Source organism: Rhea americana, unplaced genomic scaffold, assembly GCF_003343005.1.
Source record: "Rhea americana isolate MKP2758 unplaced genomic scaffold, rheAme1 scaffold_0, whole genome shotgun sequence".
Classification (NCBI taxonomy): Eukaryota; Metazoa; Chordata; class Aves; order Rheiformes; family Rheidae; genus Rhea; species Rhea americana.
The window spans coordinates 6,350,519-6,377,057 of NW_028185037.1; the positions used below are offsets into that span (position 1 = coordinate 6,350,519).

General features: G+C 41.0%; 1 protein-coding gene across 1 annotated transcript in view; it reads left to right on the forward strand.

The window, feature by feature from the left end:
- EMC2 (ER membrane protein complex subunit 2) overlaps positions 1–26,539 on the forward strand; it is a 604,202-nt gene that overhangs the window by 423,069 nt on the left and 154,594 nt on the right. The window lies entirely within an intron of this gene.

Sequence of the window (26,539 nt, forward strand, 5' to 3'; positions counted from 1 at the left end):
CCCGCGGTCCTAACGCCCGGGGCCGCCGCAGGAGCGCTCCCGGGGGCTGCTCCCTCCGGCCCCGCGGCGTGCTGCCTTTCCTTGCGCTTCTGTAGCGCTGGGAAACCGCGTCCTGCTCGCGCCTTCTCTTTTTTATGTTTTATTTTGCAGTGCTTCAGAATCAAATATATTTTTTTCCCCACGCATGTTCTTAACACCAACTTAAGATCAATTTGTTTTCCTCTCCTCCCTCCCCTCTTCCCCCCGGGTCTCTAAAATCCAATCTAGTTCCAAAAGCCTCTTCTTTAAAGTGCCGTTTGCATTACTGTAGGAAGATGAAGTGTAACTTTAGTAAGTGATTTCTACTGTTTATAGTCCAGTTTCTACCATCAGAGATGTAGAGCTGTTTTTCCCAGGCAAAGGGAAAACCCTGGCAGTCTGGAGGAAAGGAGGGAGCACCCGAGTGATTCTGAGTGAGGTTAGCTCCCATCCAGGACAGTCCACCATCTCCTCACAGCATCGGCCGCGCCACCCCCGGGCTGGCTGCAGAGCCGGTGGGTTTCTCTGCTTCTCGCTGGCCGCCAGTTCCCCAGCCCTGCAGGTGCCGAGAGACCTTGGTTCAGGGGTTGCAGTGCGGGACCTGTTTGTTCATGTGGCGCTGTGCCGGACCTAATGAGCCGCGGAGGGCTGAGAGCGCTGAGAAGCAGGTGTAAAAACTGGAGAGGCAGCTTGGGTCTGGCACAGCTGGCGCAAAGCCAGGTCTGACAGACCCAGCTGGATCCAAGCTGGCTCTGCGCAGAGCTACGGGGAGTTTCTGCTCCTTTCTGCCCAACACTTCTGGTTGTGGGAACGTGGTGCTGAAACACCCGAGCTGCCTCAGGCCAGAGCCAGCTTGGTTCCGACAAAAGCAGATGTACTATTTCCAGAGTAGAACTGGCCCTAGAAAGAGCGTGACAACATTCACGTGGCACAGTGCCTGACTAATAAAATGTGTTAGACCCTAAGCAGGTTTTTTACCCAGGGCCTCGGTGATCTGACCACAGGTAAATGGAAGTTTACTGTATGGTGTTTATATGGCCTCCCTGACCTTATCATCCCAAGACCTCAGAACTTTTCGATGTGTTTGTCCTGATAATATTCCTCTGAAGCAGAGGAGTGCTGTTATCCTCAGTTTACAGATGGAGGACTGAGTTACAAAGAGGCCAAATAACCTGCCTGAAATCATAATGCAAATATGTGACAGAGTAGAAACTTGATCCCAAGTTTTCCAAGTATTTCTCAGATAGTACCATGACCACTGGGCTGCCCTTCTCTAAACTAAGCTACTATACAGTAATAGTACTAAACTAGTTTAACTGCTCTGAAGATTTTAGAAAGTCATATCACAATATAGAACGATAGCTTCTAATGTCAAATCTTTCTTTATTGTAATTGTCGTTACTGGGTCTCAGTGGGTGAGATCCCACTGTGTTACATATAGAGCGCCATATATTCCAGTGTTGTTATAATCTAAGAATTACAGAGACAGGACCTTTCAACAGATTAACCTAAGAAAAACCTAAGAACGAGGTCAGTCAAGGTCATTCTAGCTCAGTATCTTGCCTGAGTGGCCTCCAAGTGGATTTGGAGTGGATGCTAAGGGAAAGAGTATAAAAAAATCAGGCATGTATGTGTGTGGTTTGTGGTCTTTGTTTTCTCCAGTCTTCTTATACAGTGAAACACTCATGAGGCTAAATATATATATTACTTGTTGCAACAGATATCATAATTTATTTTAATGGAGGATATTTATTGTCAACCAGAATTCCCCAAGATGTATAGTCCACATATCCATTCTAACTTTATGTGATGGATCGTGTGCCGCAGACAGCTAAGATTGAGACTTTTTGTACTAGCAGTAGCTTTAGAGTTACCATCTGCTGATGCAGAAATAGAAAGTGTATCACCACCCCACAGACTCTCCCAAATTGCAGGGCAAGGGAGAGCTATATTAAACTACAAGAGATTGGGAGAATCAAACAGAGGTGTTAATTACACATTTGAGAGAACTACAGGACCTTGTAAATAATCTTCTTGTTTTTAGATCCACATACCCACCAACCCTCAAAGTCATGGGGCTTTGAGTTAGTACAATTAGCTGGAGATGAGTCTCAGACTCCTGTGTGTAAATARTGATATCAGCACCTCCCCCCTAATATAGCACCATTCCTGGATGCATCAGATGTGTATAAAAGGACCTTCAAATGGCTGAGGATGATTGAGGTCTCACAGACTGACTTCCGGAAATGGCATTAGGGAAAGCAGGTCTCAGGTATTTCCCCAGTTCTCAAGGGAGAATGGCTTTTCAGCCTTCAKTCTGGGCTCCAGTGAAAGTCTGCCAGACCTAGAAAGTATCTCTAGGTGAAACTCTTAGCCTTTGASAGTGGGTGTAAGCAGTGGTTCAGGAGCTTGGGATTTCAACATCCAGTTTGAGCCAAGCAGGTAGACCACCTCAGGGCAGCCCCCGTCACACCTGGCAGCACCAGCCATGAACGAGCATCCTATCGTGCTGTGTAAATGCAGGGCACAGCTCCCTCCTCAGGAGCGCTCAGCGTCGTCTGTGTCGAGGCAGCTGACAGGGAGCATCAGGAAACAACAAGACAGTATTGGTCTGTAATAGGTAGATGCCTCACAAATGAGACATTTGTAGGGAACACAGCTATGACAGCTTTAAATGTATATAATTAATTAGTTTGGGGGAGGGTTTCTTAGTATTTATGAAGAGCTCTTCCCAAGCTGGATGAGCTGCTAGGAAGACAGCCTAAAAGCACTTGTTAGAAAGGTCTAGAATTTGAGTAATGGAGACCTGCATCCTTGATCAAATAGAGATGGGAGGTGATCTTAGCAGTGAATGAGGTATCACAGACAAAAGTGTTTTCAAGGAGTTGCTAAGCAGTTTATCCTTCTATTATGAGGGAGAATCAGTGAAGTATGCAAGAAAAGGACCATTATACTCAAAAGTTAATGGCAAAGAACACAATTCTAGATAGAGAATAGGTTAAAATCGCATTTAAATTTGCAGAATATGTTACAATAAGCAACATATTTGATGATAATTTCCATCATAATTTGGATAAATGGATGGAAATTCGTGTTTTAAAATAGATTACATAGAAAAAAAACTACTTTCTAGATATAAATCAGATGTAATCAGGTGATGAAGCCTACAGGCAAATCTGAGATGATGACTAAGTGACTTCACTGTCAAATATAACATGATGTTGTTCACAATGACCATGACTAAAGGTACCAGAAGAGCATCTCAGAACAATTTTTTGCTATTTGAGTGAGTGTTTGAAAAAGGCCAAGAGACTAGCTTTAGCATGAAGAGACAGAAAAAAGGTAACTCGGTCATGATTCCAGAAATGGAATCCAGAATTTGTGTTTTCAGAGACTACCCAGAAATAGAGGGTAAAGGGAGGAAAAAAGAGAGGGATGCCTTAGAAGACACTGATCAGCTCCTGTCAGGCAGCTGGAAGGTGGATAAGGAAGAATATTGAAGGTCTTCTGAAGGAATGACAGGGAAAAAAGAATGAGAAGAACCATGGACAAGCCAGTGCACAAGAGTTCAAGTGCATAGCTAGCTGTTTATGATAGTCTACAAATCAAGAAGAATGGAGGTAAATTTGAGATTTGATTAGGATGAAATCACTAAATATTTTGAGGAGAATGGTTCAGAAGCTGAAGCTGAGTCTGGAGAGACCATAGTGTGCATACATTCAGAGAGAAAAGAGTAAGGGGGCTTGAGGGGTTAAAGAGCAGTGGAAGGAAAGGAAGCGGGATGGATTCTGTAGGATAGGGTAGACGTTTGTGTCTGTGTGGCATCCCACTGAAATCACCAGAAAGGAACTTTCTACAGACACTGAATGGTGTGTATAGCATCTTGCAGGCCTGGGGCATTAATAAGTGCTGCACACGTTCTAGAAATTGAATTGTCAAAGTAAGGAACCAGGAAAATGATCTTAGCAATGGTGTGTTTGATGGACACAGTCATAGAAAGAATACGTTAGTCAAGGCCCAAAAAGATGATGTGGCGATAATTGAAATACCAGATGATGAAAATCTGGGCAACAGCTTTATCCTTGCTGGATGCTAAGCTAAAAATGATATATTTTAGATATGTTATTCAAGTCTGAGCAACCAAATTAATACATTTGAACAGTGCTGAAATGATTGATTGTACATGGTTTTGAAATTATATTATTTTATAGAACTAGAGTTCTATTCATTGAAAATTCAGTTTTATATGTTGTGTTCCACAGAGATTTCACTGACTGTGAAAAATCCTGCCTTCTACACTTTGACTGTTAAAGCCAAAGCACTGCTGCTTTTGCAATATAAAGTAATTGAACCTTTCCATGCTTTATGGGACTTCATAAAATGTTATCTCCAAGCATCCTAATTTCACTACACAGTAGACAAATCTTAAAATGAACAATACCAGTATTTATTTTAAAAGAAATTTCTGCATCAGTCTATATTGCTGTAGCTGGGCAACTCATCTCCTGTATGCTAAAGTCATGATCTTTCCGAAGACCAGAACTCCAGCAGTAATATTGAAGTCTAAATAGCTTTACACTACAGTAGAGGAGATGTATATCTTCAGTGAAAGAAATGTGTGATCCTGATGAGCTTTACATCTAAACTACAAATAAATTATCTACAAGCCAGCTTCCAACTTTTTATCTCCAAGTTAATCTTTACCTCCTTTAAATTCTCTTTCCTATAATATATAATTATTTAATGAATTCTTCAAAATGTGATCTAAAATTATAAGTAAAATACGGAATATTTTGCCCAGTTTGGATCCTTCCAGAAAATTGTGGATAAACCTGAACGAGACCATTGGGGTCCACCAAAATGGTCAGGGCTGGAGCACTTGTGCTGTGAGAAGAAGCTGAGGGAATGGTACTTTTTCAGCCTGGAGAAAAGACAGCTTCAGGATTCCCTAACAGCAGCCTTCCCATACCTATAAGGAGTTTACTGAAAGGTAGAGACAGGCTTTTTACTGAGGTGCGTGGCAGAATAATGGGATACAATGTTYATGTATTAAAACAGGGAAGGTTCTCACTGGATGTAAAGAAAAAAAAATCACTGTKAGAATAACTAACTGTTGGAAGAGGCTTCAGAGAGGCTGTGAAGTCTCCTTCAAAAGTCTTGAGCAACCTGGGCTACATTCTGTAGACCCTGCTTTTAGAAGGAGGTTGGACGAGGGACCTGCCAAGGTCCCTTACAACCTAGATGATTTGCTGACCCTTTAAAATATATGAAATTCCAAAGTAGAGTGAGGAGCTTACCCCATGCACCCTTCAGACAGAAGCACATAGCTTGCCTTCACAGCCTAACCGGCCACCTGCAATACCCACWGTATGCAAAGAAACATACTCTTGTTTTTCTTGGTTTTGAAGCAAAGGCAAGAAGTCCAGTCACTGTACTTTTAAGGTATGAAGGATCTTTAAAAATAATTTTCTTTGTAAAACATGTGAGGCAAAACTATCCTGGGGTATTCTGTCAGGCTATGGAGCTTTCAGTATTTTCTGTGGCAAAATTATTCTGATTTTTTTAAAATGTTTTATCCCAACAAAAATATCGCCTACCTTGTGGAAGAAGATTGCAGATATTGTTAAAATGCTATGATCAGAAGACAATCCAATTAAGTTCTCTTACATATTGAGTAGAGGATGGAAGAATTTCATCTTTATCAAACTCCTTGATTTGGAATCTAATTATTCAGGCTTTGCTCATGTAAAACTTCCAGTAGTGTCTAGGAGCACTTTGCCTGCAAAAGAACAAATTCATTAAAGGTGTATGTTTTCATTAAGGGCTCAGAGAAGCAAATGGATAGAAGGGCTAAGATCTCCAAAATAACTTTTGTAAGAGCAGTGGACGTTGTGCACCTTGACTTCAGCAAGGCTTTTAACACTGTCTCTCAACATCCTCCTAGGCAAGCTCAGGARGTGTGGGTTAGACAAGTGGACAGTGACGTGGATTGAGAACTGGCTGAAAGGCAGAGCTCAGAGGGTCRTCATCAGTAGCGTGGAGTCTAGTTGGAGGCCTGTGGCTACTGGCATCCCCCAGGGCTCAGTCCCGGGTCCCATTCTGTTCAACTTCTTCATCGGTGACCTGGATGAGGGGATGGAGTGCATCCTCAGCATGTTTGCAGATGATACCAAGCTGGGAGGAGTGGCTGACACACCTGAGGGCTGTGCTGCCATTCAGAGAGACCTGGGCAGGCTGGAGAGTTGGGCAGAGAGGAACCTCCTGAGGTTCAACAAGGGCAAGTGSAGGGTCCTGCACCTAGGGAAAWATAACCCTAGGCACCAGTACAAGCTGGGGGCTGACCTTCTGGAGAGCAGCTCTGCAGAAAAGGACCTCGGAGTGCTGGTGGACAACAAGCTGACCATGAGCCAGCAATGTGCCCTTGTGGCCAAGAAGGCCAAYGGTCTCCTGGGGTGCATTAGGAAGAGTGTTGCCAGCAGGTCAAGAGAGGTGATCCTGCCCCTCTACTCAGCCCTGGKGAGGCCTCATCTGAAGTGCTGCATCCAGTGCTGAGCTCCCCAAYGTGAGAGAGACATGGAGCTACTGGAGAGAGTGCAGCATATGGCTACAAAGATGATCAGAGGGCTGGAGCACCTGCCCTATGAGGAACGGCTGCAAGAGCTGGGCCTGTTCAGCCTGGGGAAGAGAAGACTGAGGGGGGATCTTATCAATGTGCGTAAGTATCTGAAGGGAGGGTGTCAGGGGGGATGGGGACAAACTCTTTTCAGTTGTTCCATGTGACAGGACAAGAGGCAATGGGMAGAAATTGGAGCACAGGAAGTTCCGCCTGAGCGCGAGGGGGAATTTCTTCCCTGTGAGAGTGACAGAGCCCTGGCACAGGTTGCCCAGAGAGGTTGTGGAGTCTCCTTCTCTGGAGATGTTCAAGGCCYACCTGGATGCAACCCTGTCTACCATGCTCTAGGTGACCCTGTTGAGCAGGGRGGTTGGACTAGATGATCTCCAGAGGTCCCTTCCAACCTTACTGATTCTATGATTCTGTGAGTTTCCAGTTCTTTCTATAAAGAAAAAAAAAGACACAGAAAAAGTAATAAGAAAAATATGCTCTAAATGATGTGTATCCTCCTCTCCCAAATCGGACTGGCACAAGACAACCAGTTCCTGTCTGCCAGCTGTGGACACCCTATTTCTCTTGGAGTGTGCAAGATCCAATTTACTAGTATGTGGATATTGCATTCCTAAGGTAAGAGTTCAAATTCCAGCTTGGCAGCTGCAGATAATCCGCTTCTTTTGGAGAGTGGTGATTTCAGTTTGCCAGCATATAGATCAGAAAATGCCTGAAAAATTAATGTATACCAAGCCAGTCAGATTTTTTGTTTCGGAATGCTTTTCATCACACTCTAACTATAGAGTAGAGGTTTGCAACACGTATGTATGAGCTTGAATTTACTCTAATATGGCCTCGTAAAAGTGGCTTCATAAGGACCTGTGGAATGCAAAGATGAAATGTGATTCAGTTTTTTACATAGTTTTACATAGATGATTTCATGTCTCCTGCCCTAAGCTTTAYGCAATTCAAATTCACTCCTTTATCTCTCACACATATACAAAACCACCCACATGGGATCATAGAATAATTGAGTCTGGAAGGGATCTTGGAAGATCATCTTGTTCAACTTCTTGCTCCAAGCATGGCTAACTTCAGCACTTGATCAGGCTGCTGAGGGCCTTGTCCAGCTTCAAAAATTTTCAAGGATGAAAATTTCACAGTCTCTCTGGGAACCTCCTGGTGCTTGGCCACCCTCATGGTGAAGAATTTTTTCCTTACGTCCCATCAGAACTTCTCCTGTTGCAAGGTGTGACCACTGCTCCTTGCCCTTTCACTGTGCACCCCATCTTCTTATAAGTCCCCCTTACATATGAGTTTGCAGGCTTATTCTGTTTTACGTGTATACTTTGCTTTTATTGCACTGTTTCTTTGTCACCTATGCATCAAACAGAGAAAATTTTTAAGAAACTTTAAAAATGACATCCTCAAGATCTGCTTCACCTCTACAAGAAAAACATCTTGTTTTCCCCATTTTTGCATTGATTACAGAAGAAAAGAGGAGCAAAGATGATTGTGAACACAAAACTGTTCCTGCATTAGCAGTGATGATCAGTGATTTCCACAAGCAGCTCTGGAAATGATGCTTTTTAAAGGGGAGAGTTACAGGATGGAAACTTTTTAATTGAAATGTCAGTAGGCAGATCATTTCCTTGTTCAGTTTAGATCCATTTGGTATTCAAGAACATTTCAGCTGAATAATCTACTTTAGTAACTGTTTTTGGAAATGTATTCTGTGCAACTTAGAGGCCTACACTGCTTAATGCCATTATTTGAAAATATAGAGGCTAAGTGCTAAATATTGATGTGAAGTTGAGCACATGCTTTCTCTAGAATATCTGTTTAGCAACAAAGTGATTGCAATATTTGTTGGAATATACAAGAAGTATTTCTGCCAAATGATAATAAAGAAGGGAGTTTAAAAAGAATTTTGGACAGTAAAGAATCCCAAGATAAAATCCTAACAACTTGTGTAGTTGATGTACAGTGAGTTTCAGAAGTAAAATGGCCTCCAYTAATATAAAAGCATATGTTTAAAACACTTCTGTAATCTGTAGAACGTTATACTTCTCCACTGGCACGTCATTGATTACTCCTTGTCTTATTTGTCTAACAAACAGAGATCAGGAAAACAAATTAAAAGAGAACTCATGACCATTCTCTCTGAAAACACTGTCGCCTCCTTTAGCCCAGCTCTCCAGAAAGCCTGGATCAGTGGATAATCCTTCACCGACAGAGCAATGGAGAGTGACACTAATAGGAAACGGCCATATGATCTCCCTGCACTTAGGATGCCAGCCCTTGACATGTTGTGAGAAGTGCCTAAACACAGAAACGAAGCTTTTCGGTGGAAGGGCGAGAAAATAGCTTACATTCGGGTTTGTCAGAGGGTTTACACAGCAGTACAGGGGACACATTTTCAGGAGTAAGAGCCACAAAATATACCTTCTAATTTAAAAAGTGTATAAACCACACTAGAAGCCTGTTTTGCTTGGGCTCTCTACCCTACCAATCACTATGGGAACTGATTGCCAGACTTTGCTCCCTTACAAGTTCTGCGAAGGTATAGTATACCTTTCTTCTGGAATAAGAATTTGACTCTTATTTCTGTCCTTATAGCAAGATATTGCTGATCCATAAGGGAAAAACCTAAAATTTTAAGGCTACCATTCTTCAGAGTAAAATTATAAAACAAGTCAGATAAATCGCAGTGTCTGACAGTTCGACAATACACCAGGGGCTGCGAAGGGGACGGCTAGAGCCAAAAGCATCAACCATGCTACATAAGTAGCTTTAGACTTTAACTATGCCTATCTTCTGCTGATCAGCAGGAAGCTTATAAAGCACACTCCTTAGGGATTGAAAGGCTTTAAAAAGTATTAAAGGGCTCAGTCCTACGCTGGCAGAATAATACACACAGTAATCTAGCAGCTGATTTCCACCTTTAATTTCTACTTTCCTTTGAATTCTCTTTTGTTCTTCACTGAGCCCTTTGAAAGCAGGATAGCAAATGAAGCCATGCTGTGCACAGATACCTCGCTTTGCTTTCCTTGACTCAGCACTGAAGTTTTTATTACATTTTAACTGACATTTTAGGATTAGTTGGAACTCAGATATGATTTCATTGTTTAATGTCAGCTTCTCTCCGGTGTGGAAAACAAAAGGTTTGGGGTTTTTAGCCAGCATGACAATTAACAAAGGGAATACAACAAATCACATGGCTCAGTCTGATCATCTGGAATGTCCTCACGATGCTCCAAAACCTTCTTTCACCTCAGTCCTGCTTTGGCCCACAGCTGGCAGCTAAATATTTCCTGACTGATATCCCTCTTGGTGCATACAACTAGCAATAACACTGGGCTCAAATCCACTCCCCACTGTTCAGTTCTTCTGTGGAATAACTGCTTGCATCGTATGCAGTTGTTGTGGTATCAAAATCCACATTTTATCTACCCAGCTTGAGAGAGACAGAGGAATGTGGCTAGGACGATTTCAGGAAAGGAATTTTTAGAAGTGAATTCAGCTTGTGCTGTTGCCGTCCCCTTAGCACAGTCTTGCCTTCAAACCTTAGGATGTTTTTTAAATATTAGAAGATAAGGTATGTGGGAACTATAGGCTAAATCTGCAGCTAAATTTAGCCTGAATTGCTGTACTTAAATCCAAAAAAAAACCACGCTTATTCCTCAGGCAGGTGGTTTTGAACTCTTTAGTACCATTTAGTTTGATTTCAAAGATCCTTCAGAAAGAGAGTTTTGCTTCTACCTCAAGACAGGAAATATAAAAGGGGGAGACCTTCTCTGACAGTAGCATTCTCAAAACCCAAGTGCAAAACAAGTATAAAATGTGTATCATTTATTCATTCTATTATCCTAGCCCTGTTAGTGTGTTTCATCAATCAGATTTTGAGAAAATCTCTTGAAATGGTCTCCTCACGAAATGCAGTTACGGTAACTTTTTTGTTAAAGACATGACCAATGATAGCATGCTCATATTATAAAATAACTGACTGTTTTCCTTCATTTGCATGATAATACCAAAATCTACATCTCTGAAGGTTTCCTAAGCACCAGAATAAAGAGTAATTAGGAGGRGGAGGCCAGGAAGGAGATGGTCTATACCACTCCTATTGCAGCTATGCCACTGTGCATGAAGTAAATCAAAATTTGTTAGATTAGAGAGAAAGAGTAAAAAGGAACCCACAGGCTAGGAAAGAATCATTCTTGGGTTTTCAGTTTCTGCTCCCAGAAAAATATATGTGTACATTCATCACTTACTGTATAAAATGTAAGATGTGTCAAGATAAAGAAATATTTCACAGTGGAAGGCTCAAAACCCACAATTATTCATTCCCTTTGGAGCACTCCGACCACAAGCACACGCTATCTGTGATCAAATGTTAAAGTGACTGTGAGTGAAGGAGGGAATGCATGTCTTGCTAGCTTTCACTTAGGAAAGTGCCTGGCCATCTGCACCGAAGAGCTAGGAGATGTGCATATAAGCACTCAGGGAAGGGAGAAATTTGAGTGCCTCCCACTCCCTGCCTAAGCRATCTAACCTGTAAATTGCTCCATCAAAGAAAGATGTGAGCTTTCCGTAAAAGAAAATGGAGAACTATGCTTTGTTCTTTTAAAGAAAAGTTGCAGGCGAGGACACATGGCAACTACATTTTCCAAAGCCCTTGGCTGGTTGGAGCAGTATGTCCCTTATGCTTACACAGACACTGTGCTGCCTTTGACATTTGGTATCTTGCCTAACTCCTGATTCCTTTAATTAGGAAGACATTCACAGACACCTCTGAGCAGCTAGCTGKTTGTCCATGGACACACGTGGTCGATACACAATCAGTGTATGCTTTTTGCTCTGTGAGGAAAGCAGAGGTCTCTTGTTGACTGTCTTTCATCTATCTACCATTCCATAACCTCTTTTAAATGCCCTTYACAAGTCAAGAATGAGAAAATGGCCAAAAAGTGATCTAGGACTAACACTKCCTGTTGAATCTCACTCATTCGCAGTGACACATCTCAGGCAGCCCTCATGTTGCACAGTGTAATGCCCCAGGGCTTGAAAATCACTTTTTCATCCAAGCAAAAGGAAGTTCAGACCAATATRATTTGTATTGGTATCTGCTTGTCTGATATCATTTGATACAGTGATCTGGTGAACAACTGCTTGCTAGGTCAGCCAAGAAGTCTGCTATCCTGTGAAATGTTAAGGGAAGATTGTTTTGCTGMTTCAGGTTAAAATTCACATATATCACCACAGGTGTCTTGTCAGAGGTTTGATGCTTAAATTATGATCATCTGCAGGGAAGGAAGGAAAATGAAAATGCAGGGAACAGTGCATAAAACYAGTGTAGCTACATATGCTCCTCCATGTTCTTCCATTTGTAATAAGAAAAGTTTATTGTGTCTGTGCTGGCATTTGCCTTCTCAGGATTGCCACCACACACCTGGGTGTGAACAGTCTGGAAAAAAAAAAGCAGTGGACATATAAAAGGCCTAAGACCGTGCTGATTGGGTCACTGTATATAGTTTTGTTAAGAAAATCTCTCTTGCCCACTATTTTATCCAAACTGCCTACTYTATGACTCTAAGATGAGAATTACTCTCTAATGTAAATGCAAATGGTRCAGTCTGAATAGGGGACACAGAGCAGTACCCGGCTGTTGGTAATGAACCTACTCAGATGGCCCAAAGAAAGGAAGAACATAACTCACAGCTGTAAAATCAGCTGTAACAAAAGAGGGACAGGGAAAGAGGGAAATCTTTTGAAGTGCTAATAAGGTGGGAAGGCAACAAATCATCTTTCTTACCAGTGGTAAATGGTAGTGATAGAGTAGTGATATGRAAGTTTGCTGGCAAGACTTAGAGCAATCTTCCCCACGTCACTGACCTTTTTTTTTTTTTGCTCACTATGGTCATAGGTAATTCTTGTCTTGTTCTTCGCTCYGGAGAGATGGAAATTATCTTTGAATGAAGATGATTCTTCCAGAATCCCCTCCACTCATGTTAATGTCCAGAGTATGACACAGATTTTCAGAATAGGAACAGGACACTCTTCCTCTTCAGAGGACCTACCAGTTTCCTTAGCCTTTCTTCTAGACCTTCATCGGAACCTTGGCTTTACTGTAGCCTTGAACCTGGCACTTRATTGTGTGACCACGTTCATTTGCAGTCACTAGGAAGAGATCAGTCTAGTTGGGACATTACCAATTGTTGTCCTTGTGTAGGCAGTTTGTACTAATGGAGATCTTGGACCTCTGTTCAGGTCCAGATGGGAGCATATCATACCAGCCTTGGAGAATAGTGGCCCTGAATTCAAGTCTGACCTGAGTTTTTGCACAGTTGCATAGCGGTGTCATACTTTGTGTTAAGTGTGGGTGAGTTGCGCTGTTTGGTACTGGCACGTTTACATTCAGCTAGCTGATGTACGGAGGCGATAATAAARTTCTGAGCTGGCACAGAAGGGCCCAGCAAGATGGGAAATGCATAAGAATCATGGAAATCATAGAATTGGCAAGGTTGGAAGGGACCTCTAGAGATCACCCAGTCCAACCCTCAAACGAGTGGCCCATATGGGGATCGAACCCATGACCTTGGCACCATCAACACCACGCTCTAACCAACCGAACTAAACCTATCGGCCTGGATCTGCTTGGAGAGGCAGAGGACCAAAGGTCTGAGCCCAGTTATGGACAATCTAATCAGACAAGCTGATAAACCATCATAAACATAAAATCCTAGACCCAGCAGAATAAATACCACTTCCAAGTTACGTGACAAATAATATATCAACATCTAATCTGGTAGAGTCTATTTACATTGGGCTGGAAATTGGTTGAGGTAGCTGCAGCATTTTTAACTAAATCCCATGTGGCCTGCAATTGTTTTTGCTCCTGAATTTGACTATGGTGAGAAGCTTGTTTATTTGTTTGATTTGCTCTTGCAGGCTTCTAGCAAGATACTCTAGAAGTGGAGGGTCTTCATAAAAGCAGGTACTTCCATAATAGAGAAAACATGYCCTGACAATTAATGAAAATAATGTAATATTTTTTAGTAAAATATGTACATATATATAATCATAACATGTCCAGCATGATACAGTGGACATYTGAAAAAATCCCACAAGAATGTGCAAATTGTTCTAAGAAATACTAGAAGATTTTGAGCCAACTACCTGCTAATGATACCTGAGGGTRTCATTAGCATAACTATGCTAACAAAGATTCTCACTGCAGATACCTCAGGTATGTCTTGCTGATAGCTCAGTCAAAATACATCCACTTTCTCTATGTGTTTATAATGCTAAAGAGTTTTAGTTGAAATCATTCCATAAACTGTACAGCTTTGTATAGATCATATATAAAGCACTAGTGTTGGAATTATAAGCGTCTAGATTAATAATGCCTCATTTTCTTAGAAATGTCACTTTGAATAAAATGCTTAAACATRGATTGTGAAGGAACAAATCTAAAACTGGCTGGGGCAGAACTTCTTGTTCTGAACCAGGAGAAAGGTGGACCTAAGTCTGCAAACTGAGCCTCTCAGACACATGCCTGAATTAGCAGGTAGACATCATACCGGAGATGTATCTTTGTTTGTGGTCTTTTTTGTTTGTTGGCTTGTTTGGCTTCCTGCTAGACCAGATCCCATGAGGCACCATGGTAGGTTGGATTCTACAGGCGTGATGGGTGAAGGAACATGCTGTGAATCAATTCGTATAAAGCTTGGCCTGCACACATCCAACTTGGGAGTTCAGCCATGGAGGTAGTTTGAAGGTCTCAAATGTTAGACTGCAGTTGTGAAAGGGATCACAGATTTTAATCTTGGATTTAGGTACCTGAAAGTGAAAGGAGGATTTTCTATTTCTTCTTGTGCCATCGTATGGGGAAATTACCTGTGACAAATACTGTAACAGCTGTCAAAAAAATCCCCACGTTACTGTRATCTCATTGGCAGGCTGAAGAAAGATGGTTTAATATGTACCGTTCTCACACATTTCTGCCTGTTAAGCTAAAACACACAACTTAGTGTGTTAACTAACACCTTTCAGTCTTCTGAATTCTTTATTAATAGAGTTATAAGTGGAAAAAAAATCAAAATCCAAGTCTTAAAGAGCCAGAGTTAATGTTGCAGTAAACCTCCCATATACTTGATACTAGACATAAGAGTACAGTCAGCTGCACTGTTAACTTGAAAGCAGGACAGAAAATTTTAGGAATGTACGATGTGGCTAGGACAATATTGCTGCAGCAGCCTTGGCATGCCCTGACTTTTTGATACTTACTGGGCAATACTAACATTGCCATCGTTTCGGGGACCGAGTTGGGTTTTTTTGACGCACGTGAGATCGGCACTGCCGGGGAGGTTGCAGCTCAACGCAGCAGGCACACCCTCTCTGTTCTCACTCCAGTTAGAACGGGTGAGTGCAGTAGGGAAGACCCAGCTGCATGGGCTTCACTACGGCTGCACCAGCCCGCTGAGGACACTGAGACTTGGTTAGGTTCTTGACCTGTGCCGATTCCTGCAGCGTAGCATCCTCATCGGTACGGACAGCCAGACTGGAGGACTGATACACCTTCCTACGCCACGGTCACGCCTCCACGCATTTCRTGGAGAACAGCCTTGGCTCTGTGAATGCTTTAGGTTTTCCAAGCGCTGTCTGCACAGAGCTAYGTACTGAAATTATTTACTGGCAGATCAGGCAGATCTAAAGAATAGGCATAAGGCCTGTCACAGTTTGACAGCTCTTTCTGAAGGGGACTTGTGGAAARATCCTGAAAGGCAGAGCTACGGGTGTAGCTACGGCTCAAGACTAATGTAACAGCTACAGTTTTTAGCTTGATAGATCAGGTCATTTGACAGCATCAAGATACACAAGCCACCTATAGTGCTTTGGACAACTATACTCTGTAATTTTTTTTATTACCCTTTTAGACCAATCTAGCAATAATAAACTTATTCTTAAGGCTCCTGGCAGGCTGCCCCAGTATGAGAAGTATTCTCTCCCTTGTTTAAACTAATGATTTTTCAGCCAGACTCCTCATCCAGCTCTGGGAGGTTTGGACTGTGGTGACTTCTTGCTCTCAGCCATCATGTTATTTATTTGTGGCATTCTGTATAAGAGCTCCTATGTAAATTCGAGTTTGGAGCCTTTGTCAGATTGATAGCGAGAGCTATATTGTGCCCATTACCCCCAGTGGCAAAGCTGCTTCAGTGTCACTTAATAAATCATAGTTTCAAACACAAGAGAAAAAATAGAAGTATGCTGGAAATTTAAAATTGGATCTTTTCTGTCATTCTTCTCTCATCACAAATAAACCAAAAAGAAAAGAAAGAAGCTTGTGGTACTAGAAGCCTTTGGATTGTTATAACTACTAACCAAAACCTCCAAAAAGCTGCCAAAGTGACTACTTTCCTCAAGCTTATTATTGCATTTCTGTTTCTCCCATTTAACTCCTCAACTGTAATATTTCCACACAAACAGCACAATGTGCCTAAAATGTCTTATCTTACATTAAAGTGAGAACAACGTTTTTCCAGGAGGACACTGTGTATCTCTTTTCCCTCGTATGTCTGCAGCTATGTAAAACCGAAATGGTTTCCCTCTTAGTGGGCAGCTGGGGTCCTTAATGAGCCAGTGTGCAGAAAACACAGATAAAGTTTAGAGACGGACGCCAGTGCCAATGCCACCCTCTTTTCTTTTTCCATCATGCTTTGTCCAGCTCTTCCCTCCTTGCTATTACCACAAACTAAAGCCAACAGATATTTAGAAATTGCATTTCAAAAAAAATGCCATCAGCTAACTAGCTCCTCACCTTGACACAAATTGAACATATCTCTGCGTGTTCATGGCTATCAACAATTTTTACTTTGTTCAAATCCCTGCTCTAATTTCTTCCTAACTTTGCCTCACACTTTTTGATTCTTCTTATCTAACGGCTTCTTTCCTCTTTTCCCATAACGGACGTCACGTTGTTTCATGCTGTCTTTGTCCTTTTCCCAGGCTTCTCCTTCACCTCCCATGTCCTGTTCCTTCGGCCATCTCTTTCAAACACTCTTTTATAGTGGAGGGTTTCCCCTGTGATGTCCTTCAGCATCCTTTATCGTTAGTCCCTCCTATTTCTCCAGGAGAAACTCCTCAGTCCAAGAATCACAGGGCTGAAAAACACTGTGTGGGGTGAACAGTGCATCTCCCACTCCCCGATGCTGCGGAGTCAGGGGCTTTGAGTTGATGTAACTTGCACAAATAGATGGATACTGGTAATTAAATACATGGATATTGCCAGTTGATGGATATCTCTCTATTATCTTCCTTTTCCTATTTACTTCTCTCACAAACACAGAGTTAGCACACAGAGAGGGTAGGAGAAAGGAGGGCTGAGTCGACTCTCCATCAAGACAAATTCAGAATCTGGTAGATCAAGCGAATATAAAGGGAACACAGTGGGATACTGAAATATGTGGGTTTAAACTAACACAATGTATATGTCCTTCTGACTCCTTCTGCATGTATGTTGAAGTCCCACTGAGYTAAGCTCTATACATTTGTAAATACATATATGATAGCCCATTAGTAATGTTGAATATAATTTAACTTTTTTTTTCCAGTAAGTTCCGGTTTTAGCATTTTATCAGCCCTAGCTTTCGGTTCTGCTGACTCCTAACAGGCCTTTTGGGGGATTTTTTTTTTCCTGAGCTGGTTTTAGTGGTGAGTGGGAGTGAAGAAAGAAATTCAATAAGCCTGAAGGCAACTGCTGTACTGGCAGCGTGCATTGCTTTTCATTTTTGAATTGGCATGAAGGCCCTCCAAGTAACATAAGCTCTCCTTTTTGACAGAATTGACAGAAAAATTACATAACAGGATGCCGTATGATAGGATTTTTCGGGGGAGGGGGAGGAGGATTAAGTGAAGTCAACATTGAAAGCTTATTTGGTATTGGGGCATTCCTTGACTGTACTATTAAATAAAACACCTTTCTGGATGCTTCTACGGCACTTTATAAAAAGCACAATGCAAAATATAGCCAAAATTTAAAATGACACAGCTGTCTAACTTATATTCCTTAATCTATAGTTGGACGTATCAATAATAACTCAATAATCTAAAGTGCTTGACCTCCCACAAATCCTATTAACTTTGGCAAGGGGAGCTACAAATGATTAGTACCTTTGAGTTGTGCAAGTAATTTTAGTTTTCAAAACTAAAACTATAGTTTCTAAGGTTTGAAAACACTAGTTAAATTTGTACTAGAAATCAACGTGTAACCACAGTAAAAGGCAGCACAGATGAGCRTCCTTGTTTCTTCTAACTCAGTTTCAACTTCCTGTACCCCTACAGAAGTTCTCTGACATTTCCCATTCTTGGTAACACTTCCTTTATAATTAAATTACTAAAATGACATATTGGACCACATTCTTTATACTGATTTCTAATAAATGCTTTTGAAACTTGGGAGCCTGTTTTYCTTGAGTGATGTCCTCCTGCAGGGAGGACTTATTAGGCAGTATGAAGTGACAAATGAAGAGGAAAAGGAATTACTTGGGACAACAAGTAAATGTTCCYAAAATAGGTATAAAGAAGTATCTCTCTTTCTAGATTGTTGTCTTGAATAGCTGCTTTYACTTACTTACATGAAACTCAACTTACTGAAACATGCTTAGACTTTCATGTTCTTTGCACTGGAATCTCTCTTCACAGCCAGCATAGTATATCCAGGTTCTGTAATTAGTTCTGGGATGACAAGCTCATCACAACCTACCTAATTCATACAAGTTTTCCAAATCCTTAACCTATGGAATAGGTTTATGCCACATTTTAATTTTACTCTGTGCTCCAGTTCAAATTTGTCCCATGGCAGGTCCCATAATTCATGGATGCATGCCTTCACACAAACATATTTTGGGACATGGTGGATGGAGAAGTCTGGTCCATACCATTAGCACAGTGCGGTCAGGTGAGGTGTACTGCACCTTGCCTAGTCTGCTTCCACATATCTTACTTTCGTTAAGAGGAGGTAAGGACTGTACATAGCCTGAATTCAAACTGCCCTTGTATCACCAAAAATGCCCTGACCAGAAACAGATACAGTATTTATGAAGATGTGTGTGGAGGAAGATGCTGAGGTGTGCTTATTGCCTAGCCCAGGCTGCTAAGATATCACAGCYGTCATCTGTTTCAACACCATGATCTGAGTATCTTTTGACAGCTATAATTCACTGATTTTTGCTCTTTGTAAAGCATTATTCATTCTTATCTGCCATGAAAATATTCATCAGGAAGCTTGCTGTTTTGCATTTTCATATATTGAAATTATAGTTTATTCACCCAGAACTGCTTTACCCAAGAAAGTTATTTTCTAGCCTGTCAGTTTGCTTCTCAGATACAGTAATGAATTAGTTTCATAGCTCTGGTCCTCTTACCTACTGTCATCCTTTCTAAGGATACTAAATTCATGAATCCATCTACAGGGAGCTCATGTGCATCTCCTAGACAGTTTTTTGGCAGTCTGTTCTGTGTACTAAACACCATACTACGCTGTGACCCGCTGGCCTCAGAAGTCTTTGCTGAATTATTTTGTTTTGTGGAGGTAGGTATTTATTTGTTGTGATTTTATCTACAAAGACGATGCACCACATCCRGTACCAAAAACTACAAAAGCGATAAAGCAAGCCAAGTCTGCTTTCCAGCAATTATGGCCCTCAGAAAGTACTTTTCACTGGTTTTGCCTGTTTGCTTGTTCCTGGTTCTGACATACTTCTAGCATTCAGTGCTTTATCCCTTGCATTTCTAGCTACCACTGAAAGCAYACCATGATGGTGCAGCTATGCTTAAAGCACACCAAAAGACAAAGAACAGCACCGAAAGGGAAGAGGCCTTCTGCCCCGTATTCCTTCCTGCTCCCTGGGTGTCTCCCTTCAGTACCTTCACCCGATTCCATGGTGAACAGATTTAACAAACTAAGTTACTAAAAAATGCTACTCAAAAAACGCAGTCAGATCAAAATCAGGGCCAATGCAAAGAAGGTACAGGGCCACCTAYTGCTGCAACAGCTACTTAGCTGATAACTTTAGTTGTAGCATCAAGATACTCCTGGTTTTCTTGCATTAGTTCTTGCTCCAGACAGCTCAAAGCCTTGAGCAATACCCTCATTTCTTTAAAAAAAAAGCCTTTGGAGGCTTTTAATAGCACTGTAATTTAACCTGCATTGAGAGGTGGCCAGCCATCTCCATTTCCATTAAAGACTCTGATTGATCATATATCATAGACACTTGCTGAAGGGTGCCAGTTCCTTCCAGTCACATTAAATTCTGACTGAGGCAATCAATGCTTAAACAATACGTCAAAAGATGCAGTATCTCTACAAGATAATTCTTATTTCTCCTACTTAAAGAAAAACTGGTTCTGAGAAACTTCCTTAAAGTGCTGGCAGGAAAYGTTACTCAACAACTGTAGCATGAACTTGGCAAAGATAGTTCCAACATCCATTAAAGAAAGCGATTAGTCTCTACATGGATTTAAAGCATTTAGCTTTGTTAACTTGCTGCTTTTCCTGTTAAGGAATATTCAAGATAAAAGTTTCATGTTGCATTTGTAATTATACAGGGTTATTTTTTGCTATTTATACTGTGCCCATAGGGTAAGAGTTCTTGCAACTGCCCCATCTCCGTCTAGACACAGTGTTTGAAACGTGTTTTCTCCAATATCCGCAGAATGAGCTCCACACAAGAATCTAAAAAGCTGTCCTTATTTTTYTCCAAATTGTTCTTCAAAGCTTTTGTTTACAATTTTATGTAGGCATCTCAGCAACTGGGAATTTGCTAATGCATTGCTGATACAAGCTTGTAACACCAATCCACATTATCCTTTCCTTGTCTGCTTTTTGCATTGGGCTGTGAAAGCCTTGGGGCATAGTTCTGTGATTTTTTTGTTTGTTTGTTTTGTTTTTGTTTATTCAGGTTTGCTCCTGGTCCCTGATCAGAGCTGCCAGTACTGCGATAATACAAGGAGATACAATGGTTTCGGAGCACTGGAAACGTATTTTTAAAAAGGTTTGCATGCTTAACACAAATGGAAAGCAAAGTTCCTGCATTAACATCTCAAGAGATACTCCTGACAAGGTACAGTGAACACTTCCATGCCTCAGGTGCAGGGCAGTTCACTCTGCTGTGGGCTCTGCAGTCCCCAAACCGGCTGCTCAGACTGAGCACCTCCCTGGGGCACTGCGCCTCCCTTCCGACCTCCTCCGTGCTTCTCGAGTTCCTCTTTCTCCAAGGAAACGAATGACAGCGTGCACTCAACCTAATGCCCTGCCACGTTACACGTAACTTAAAAGTGCTGAATGGCTTGTAGGGGGAACGTAAGGCTGAATGCAAGCTAGCAATCCACAAAAACACGAAGTACGTCCTTCTGTGCATATAAAATTCAGTTCTGGCTAGCAAAGTCGACCACCCTCGGTGCACATATTATACAGCCTTTGTTGCCGTACCTGCAGTACCCAAATGTTTTTTCAGTTTAAAATGTAAATATACTAAAATTACAATAGAAAATGTATATAACACACCTAAATCATACACACTACAATAATACAAATGTATTAAAATACAAAGAAAATTCTTATGTCAAAACCATTGTTTACTGACTTTTGAACTGTTATTTTCATTACATACTAGAGAACAGTATCATTTTCTTTAACAAGAGGTTGGCACAGCCCAGTTATAAGCATAAAATACAGTGATGATCTGCCACAGAGAACAACGTATCTGCCCTTCCAAGTTGTTAGTGTGATTTAATTTATACCTTTAATGCACAGTTCACAGGCATGTAATTTTACTTTTCTCTTGGATATTAGAAGTTCCATGATTAACTTGCAGCTAATTGCAGGGCAGGAGTATAACTCGCAGATCCCCAAAGTTCCTCACTCTGTTCCTCTACTTCTACATGCTGTAACAGGAATCCAGCCTCCGTGGGAGTAGTTTCCCTTACCACTATCCTCCCCGCTTCTGCTGATTGAAAATTYTTGAGTGACTTTTGCAGGGTTGCTGTACAAACGCCATCAGAAATTAGGAACTGAAAAGACATTCAGTGAAACTCTTAAAAATTTTATTAAGATGACTGGTAAACAGACAAGGAATTATTTTTGCATATGACATAACACACCTCTCCTAAATGAGAGATTATAGAAATGAAACATTTTAACCCCCAGAGAAACAGTTTTATAGAATACACACGCATTTAGAGACGGAGCTACAATCCTTATTTTCTATAAATGAGGGAGAACTATCTGGACAACACAGCATTTTAACTGCTCAACAGATTTTCTGGAAAAAGTAAATCAATTTTGTTAAAAAAATCCTTATATGAGAGGAAAAGAAAGACTTCCCTATCTTCCTTTATACTCTTCCTTCCTTTTCCAAAAAACATAAAGGTCCTTAAAACGCTCTTCCTCTCTCCCCTTCCCAAGCACTTCTTAGAGCGGTAACGTTTTTGTAAAAGCAGAGCAATAGGCACAAAGTTGATCTCATGTAATCTGATCTCCATGTAATCTGAAGATGAAAGCAACTGTTCTTGGGTGTTTATAAAATATCACTGCTACTGAGATTTCTAAAGCTTAGTTAAAGGAAGTTATGATGGAATTTGTAATTGCCATGCTTGAAATAAGTTTCATCTACTGTCAGCCTGTCTCAGCACTCAGGCTCCAGACAGCTTCATCCTTTGGCTGAGAACATGTTTTGCCTTTCCTCCTTCACATTCTCTTTCCTATGTATTTCAATCATAATTCAGTTATTTTGTGAATTCACCGCGCRACTAAGACAATATTTAATCATTCCTCCCTGCAGCAGGTTACACTGAGCACACATTTGCTTGTGTTGAAAAGCGGTTCAGTGAGACTGAGCAAGGGCAGGGGAAGGACAAAGTACTGTGCTGGTCCCATCAGGTGGTTTGTAGATTTAGATTAAACCCAGTAATTTCTCCTCTCTGAACAGTAGCAATGGCACACACAGGAAAAACAGGAGACTAAATTGTTACCATGGCAGTGAAAGACACAGCAGACAACAGATCTACCTCACCAAAAAGGGCCACCCTGAACTGAAGCCCTTCACAACCTTCAGGATAGGATGTTCAGCATGAGGAAGACATTTGCCTTTCACCCACCAACACCAGGCTGCCTGTCTGAAACTAGCAAGATGAAGCAATTCAAGAGGAAGAAGAATGATTTTAGCAACGCTATGTTACCCTAACTGCATAGCGGCAGGTGGACGCCAGCCGGTACGCGCCCTTTGCCAACAGCGCAACAAACCTTGATAGCTTTTTTTCCTCCTCGAAAAGAGGAACGTAAGAAGTTGTGAAAGACTGTTTAAAGGCAAAGACGATGTCAGAYGGCTGACAGACCAACACAAATGCTTTGTAAAGAAGTACTTTCTTCTGAAAGTAAAATTTTAGAAAGTTAGAAACATTACTTAAATACTTACAGGTACCTATGATGATAACACCAATGAACATAGTTTGCTCTGAGTTTTACATCATTTTTAATGATTTCTGTTTTAATGAACTGACTAGCAAATGCCTCATCTGTAAAGTGGAATGAATTCCCTGTATTCTGAAACCTGTTACGCTTACAGTTAATGGCTCCAGTGATCACTGCACTGGGGGTTTTAATGYTACTGGAAGAACAACATTCCAAAAAAAATGTTGAATGTTGTACACCTACAAGTTAAATAAACTTCACACCTTGAGCATCCCCCAAAAAATGACAGTTGTTAGCTGCACATGAATGTGAAAATTTCATTTTGTTACTCTAAGGCAGACTCCTTTAATGGGAGACCTTCTGAGGCATATAGTAGCTAATTAGCATAGTAATTCAAAAACCCCTACATAGGGGCTATTATAAATATTTTGGTGCATAAGAGATTTAAATAAGGTAATCCTACTATAAAAGTATTCCTCATGTAAATTCCTAAGCAGATTTTAAGCCTCAAAACTGTTCCTTGCAATAGCTGAGGTATACTGCCAAGAACTTAAGCAGCACTACAATCCTCATATAGTTTTAATTCATGTGCACCTGACAGATGAAAGGTCAGAAAAATGGAATAATAGCTTACATAAGGATGACATGACTTTAAAATTCRGTGAATATTTAAGTGAATTCTTCCTGTCAAAAGGAAAGCTGCATGCAGGCCATTTCCCTGCTGTTTACAAAAAACATTCCAATTTTATCTTACTCAAAAATTCTTTATTTATTACACAACAGTATTTTTGTAATTGCTTAATAACCATTCCTGATTTGACAGGGCAATCTGGATTGCTCTACAGCTAGTATTTTGGGGCTGTGATGGTATACAACACATCTACAGTTTGCAATTTAATCAACCTCTCAAGAGAAAAATCGAAAAACATTATGAAAKTCGGCATACATAGAGAAAGTTCAGCTTTTGAAGACTGTTCTCCAAAGCCGACTTGCTAACTTCAGCTATGATTCCAGCTCCTCATCCATCATAGGAACCAATTCTACACATAAGAAAAGTGAATCCTTACGCTGCAGAACAAATTTTTTGTTTTGGCTCATACAGTCCAGCACAACCCACTTTTAACTGCTTACTTCCATCACCTTTTAAATTTCATCCATCAGGGAAGAGTAATTGTTTTGACAGTCATAGGGTGAAAGGAGCCAGTAAGCACAATATATAAACATGTCTGTTATAGGTACATGAGCTCTTTGAAGGCACCAAAAAATTGCCCAGTACCAGAGGTCTGGGCAAGGGTGTTGCATGACAATAGGAAAATAAGGCAGTAGGAACAACTGGCCATTAAGTGTAGGCTGAAGAGACAAGTCTAGAAGAAGACTTACATCTAATTAGAATTACATCTAATTACATCTAATTAGAACTTCCTCATGCTCCATTTTGTGCCTATTGCCTCTCATCCTGTCCTCATGCATATTCAAGATGAGTCTGGCTCTATTTTCTTCATACTCTTCCATTAGGAACCAAAGAGAGCAGTGAACTCTGATCTCAGCCTTCTTCTCTGGAGGCTGAATCTAGTTCAGTCAGCCTTCAGTTCTCCCAGCCTTTCCTTGTATGTCATGTGCTCCTGTTCYCTGATCATCGCAGTAGCCCTACAGAGGAATCGCTCCAGTATGTCAGTGCTTGTCATGTACTAGGAAACCCAAAATTTGGCACAGTACCCCAGATGTGGTCTTACAAGGTTTGAATAGAAGCAAATAATTGCTTCCACAAACCTGCTGGTTGCACCCTTTCCTAATACAACCCAGTGSTGTTGGCCTTCCGTGCCGCAAGGGTACGTAGCCAATTCACTTTGCCATCCACCAGGACCCTAGATTCTTTTCTGCAAAGCTACTTTCCATGCAGTTAGCCCTCTGTCTGTACTACTACACAGGGTTGGTTGTTCCATGCCAGATGCAGTACTTTCCGTTTGGCTTTGCTGAACTTYAAAAGGTTCCTTGCAGCCAATTTCTTCAGCTGGCTGTGGTCTCCCTCAATTGCAGCCCTGCCCTTGAGCACATGGGCTGCTCCCTCCAGTTTGATATCGTACATAGAATAGGGTTTTAGGTGCCTCTAAAACAAAGATGTATGCCATCTTTATGGACAAATCAGTTCCTGTGAATTGTTTACTAGATGCTGTGCAACTGCAGACAGTCTCTGATAATCTGAAGATTAAATTTGTAGCAGTTTAAGGAAGATGAGGTATTTTTCACTATTACAAATTATTCCTCTTTCTCTCTTCACTTCACCACGTAATGGAGGAATAGATTATAGAAGCAGTCTCCCTGCTAATTTTTGAGSAGTTGACCACAGGTCACAGGTATCTGCTACCAACCACTCAACAGTTATGTATATGTCCTCAGTGTACTTTAAATATAAAAATACTGCAATTCATCTTCAAGGTTTGTGGCTTTTAGCATGGCTCTTCTGTATGGTATGCAAACCAATTATTTCTTACAAAGAAGCATTAAAAAACAACTTCAAAGTAGTCAAAATGAACATGGAATTTAATATATACAGCTGATTTAGAACTTGTTTGTAGTATAAACTTATCCACCAAGGCAGCTCACTTCATCTTATTTGACTAATATTTGGACCAAATCAGTTATCTCATCTTCTCTATGTCATTGCCACAAAGTTGTTCTGGCACAGGTAAGAGGATAAGCATGCTATGATGCAGGACTAGCAACAGAGCAGAAAAATACTTCAAGCCAAAATTGCTCCCAAATGCCTTCCAGTAACACATTTTTGAGCCATAARGTGGAAGGATCAAACGGTCTTGTTCCTTTTCTTTGAATGAGAAGTTCTGCCGCTTACCCTTTGCCAGCTCTAGCATCTTCTTGGTTGCCCAATAAGCTTTAGTTAAAAAAAGGCAAAAAATTCTAGCCTGGAAGAAAACTGTAGCAGGAAGGTCAATGAGTTAAAGCAACTTGCCACGTGTAGATGGATTACAGAATTTTAGGAGCTGAGGGGCAAGAAAGTACACAGTTTCAGTGAGGGAAAGGGGAGCTACTAATTTTTTTCTCATCTTTAAGTGTAAAGCTGCTTGATGAGACAGTAGCTTTTCCTTTCCATTAACTACATTCACTTTGCTGATCAGTCACTACACTTCACATCTTCCTAAGAAGGATCTTGAAGTTCCTGGCTTAAGAGATGCTACACTATATTCTATAGAGCAAAGGTGCTAAGGAAATCCATGAAGTGTGAAACAAAACACTTGGCTGAAAACAGAAGCTTAAGTCTTCTATTTATGATAGCCAAACACAGGGTTTTTCTTCATGGGCTGCTTCATAGATCCTAAGAACTTCTGACTTCAGAACTGAAAGCTTTAAACTACACCCAGCCTATGAGCCACAACTTTTAGAAGAGCTTTTCCCTCTGAAACAAAAGCCCCATTCTGAAACAAGGATTCTAA